Source organism: Primulina tabacum, chromosome 7 (assembly GCF_025594145.1).
Source record: "Primulina tabacum isolate GXHZ01 chromosome 7, ASM2559414v2, whole genome shotgun sequence".
In the NCBI taxonomy this organism is placed as follows: Eukaryota; Viridiplantae; Streptophyta; class Magnoliopsida; order Lamiales; family Gesneriaceae; genus Primulina; species Primulina tabacum.
Genome location: NC_134556.1, coordinates 35636355 through 35640525, shown reverse-complemented (window position 1 = coordinate 35640525; position 4171 = coordinate 35636355).

The window sequence follows — 4171 nt, the reverse complement described above, 5'->3', positions numbered from 1 at the left end:
TGTAATGTTCCGAATAACATATGACATGAATTTTAGTACTCGATTAATATACATGCCCAGAAGATGTGTGATTGAGTATATATATTAAATAATATAGCACAATTCACAATAAATCGGGTATAAATGTTTTAAAATCAGGCATACATGTTCACAAATCGAGTACTCAAACTGAATATGTGTAGAATTCATGAAATTGACATATAACATGAATTCTAGTACTCGATTGATGTACATGTATACCTGATATAAACACATGTATACCCGATTTATTGTGTAATGTTCCGAATAACATATGACATGAATTTTAGTACTCGATTAATATACATGCCCAGAAGATGTGTGATTGAGTATATATATTAAATAATAAAGCACAATTCACAGTAAATCGGGTATAAATGTTTTAAAATCAGGTATACATGTTCACAAATCGAGTACTCAAACTGAATATGTGTAGAATTCATGAAATTGACATATAACATGAATTCTAGTACTCGATTCATGTACATGTATACCTGATATAAACACATGTATACCCGATTTATTGTGTAATGTTCCACATAACATATGACATGAATTTTAGTACTCGATTAATATACATGCCCACAAGATGTGTGATTGAGTATATATATTAAATAATAGAGCACAATTCACACTAAATCGGGTATAAATATTTTAAAATCAGGTATACATGTTCACAAATCGAGTACTCAAATTGAATATGAGTAGAATTCATGAAATTGACATATAACATGAATTCTAGTACTCGATTGATGTACATGTATACCTAATATTAATGTACATGTATACCTGATTTTAACATGATTTCAATTGTTGGTTTATTCTTGGATATGCGCCGATAGTCATAGTTCTAAGGGTCGAAAACTAGGGGATTTCATAGATTGAAATCCGATTTACTCTTGATAAATAATTAAAGACATTTAATTACTACATCGAGTAGAATTAGTTTGGCATAGCTCGAGAGACTGTGTTCAATTGAATAGGAAATCTTGTCGGAAGCATACAATCACTATCGAACGAATTAATTAATTAGCGACGAGTAGGTGAACCGATATTCCCAACAAATTCATTTCTCATTGAATTTTAATCAACCATTTTAGATATTATATTTCATTATTCCATTCTTGAATCATTTTATTTGCATATGTAATTGAGCATAGTAATACTAAAACAACCATCCAAATCTCGTTAATAAATATTTAATAACTGAAAATAATAACTGTCAAATACAGTCTTCATTGGAACGATACTCGTACTCACGTACATTATACTATTACTTGACATCGTGCACTTGCGATTAATTTTTGAGCATACAAAATCATATTTTTATTAAGGATTCCACAGGGCAAGTTTTGCTCGATCAAGTATTGTATCTCACATGTATTCGTATATCTGGGTGAAGAAGTTATTATGTCAATTTCGAAGCCCACATGATGTGTGATTGAGTATATATATTAAATAATAGAGCACAATTCACAGTAAATCGGGTATAAATGTTTTAAAATCAGGTATACATGTTCACAAATCGAGTACTCAAATTGAAGATGTCTAGATTTCATGAAATTGACATATAACATGAATTCTAGTACTCGATTGATGTACATGTATACCTGATATAAACACATGTATACCCGATTTATTGTGTAATGTTTCGAATAACATATGACATGAATTTTAGTACTCGATTAATATACAAGCCCAGAAGATGTGTGATTGAGTATATATATTAAATAATAGAGCACAATTCACACGAAATCGGGTATAAATGTTTTAAAATCAGGTATACATGTTCACAAATCGAGTACTCCAATTGAAGATGTATAGAATTCATGAAATTGACATATAACATGAATTCTAGTACTCGATTGATGTACATGTATACCTGATATAAACACATGTATACCCGATTTATTGTGTAATGTTCCACATAGCATATGACATGAATTTTAGTACTCGATTAATATACATGCCCAGAAGATGTGTGATTGAGTATATATATTAAATAATATAGCACAATTCACAGTAAATCGGGTATAAATGTTTTAAAATCAGGTATACATGTTCACAAATCGAGTACTCAAATTGAATATGTGTAGAATTCATGAAATTGACATATAACATAAATTCTAGTACTCGATTGATGTACATGTATACCTGATATAAACACATGTATACCCGATTTATTGTGTAATGTTCCGAATAACATATGACATGAATTTTAGTACTCGATTAATATACATGCCCAAAAGATGTGTGATTGAGTATATATATTAAATAATAGAGCACAATTCACACTAAATCGGGTATAAATGTTTTAAATCAGGTATACATGTTCACAAATCGAGTACTCAAACTGAATATGTGTAGAATTCATGAAATTGACATATAACATGAATTCTAGTACTCGATTCATGTACATGTATACCTGATTTATTGTGTAATGTTCCTCATAACTGTAACGCCCCGAAAATTTAAAGGTCCACGCAAACCACATGCATGCAATTAGTAAATTCTCTTGTATTTTGATTAAATGTTTTAATTGCATTAATTAATTATGTGGTGCATTTTTACATGTTTAAAATATATTTTTCTACATGGTTGCATTAAAATTTATTTTTAAAAGGTTATTCGAGTTGCGATCGAGGAACGAAGACCGATGGCTAAAAAATGGAAAATGATTTTATTAAATAAATGTTTTTAATTATTTAAAATATGGGTGATGCTTTTTTATTAATTTTGAAAATATGGGGTGTTGAGGTTATTTTATACGCTGGGACGTAAATTTTATCGGTGTTGGTTTTTCAACAAAAATACGAACTTTTAGGGCAACCCGACTAATAAATTCACAAACCTATTTTAACAAAACTATTTTAATATTTTAATTAAATCTTAATTAAGACAAATGGGCCTAATTAACCTCTTTAATGGGCCTAAGCTTGCTTAAGTGATTAATTAACTATATTTAAAACTAAAAACCTACCCTAAACCTCATAAAATCCCACGCCCCTCACCCCTCTTCAATTAGGACTCTTTCAATCAATTATCACACGGCACACACACAATTTTAGAGGAGAAAATTAGAAACAAGCCTTCAAGGAAAAATCAAATCCAAGGTCGATCGTGTCGCCGTTCTTCGTAATCGTCGAATATTCGTGCGTTTAAAACGCAAAGGCACGCCTTAATCTCTTTTTTCTCATCTTTCACACCATATTATGTGTTTGATACATGATTGCATGAAAAACATGATACAACTTTTATATTTTCATTTTTATGGCTATATATGCACAAAATAAGAGTTTTTCCTTTTCAAAACTCTTCCTATTGATGCACAAAGGGGCTGCCATGGTAGGGAAACTAGAAAGGATGTTTTTCCACATGTTTGAGGGTCCATAGATGAAGGTTTAAGGGCTGGAAATTAGGGTGAAGTATGATGAACGAAAATTGGAGATGCATGGGCTTAGGGTTTCGATTTTTCTTACTAGGGGAACACGGCTCTTGTCTACTGTTGGGGGGGCATTCAAGGGACCTAAGAGAGGCTAGCCATGATCCTAGGTTGACCACAAGAGGGCGGGAACGAATGTTGTGCACGAGTTGCTCCATGGGAGCCACACATGGCTTGTTCGGGTATGGGTGAAGGGACGGCTGCTGTCGGGGTGTTAGCGTCTGTCCAGGAGATTACCTAAGGTTCGCTGAGGGTCCTAAGAGGGTGGCCAAGGGTCTGGTCGTGCGGCTAAGGGGTGGGGGTCGAAGCTAGGCTAGGTTTGAATCACACTAGAACTAGGACTCTTTGTGCAGAAATTTCAGTAGGTGATGGGGGTGTGGTCGAGGGTTCTAATTAGCTTATTTTGGGTTGCAAAAGGTTTAGTTATGTGTGAGGAAGCCTTGGTCCAAGTTTGGTTAAGTTTCGAGTCCATACGAGTCAAAACTGGGAAGTACGTCTAAGTTTAAAAACGAATAGGGAAACGCCTAGATTTATGCTTAATAAAATTATGAAAAATTATATTTAAGCTCAAATAATTATTAGAAGTCTAAGTTTTCAATTTGGGAATTTCATATCAAGGTTTGGTTTAATCCGGGATTTAAAACGCATTAATACGTCACATTTAAAGATTAAATTAAAAGTCCTCGATTTAAGCTAAATAAAATATGAGAA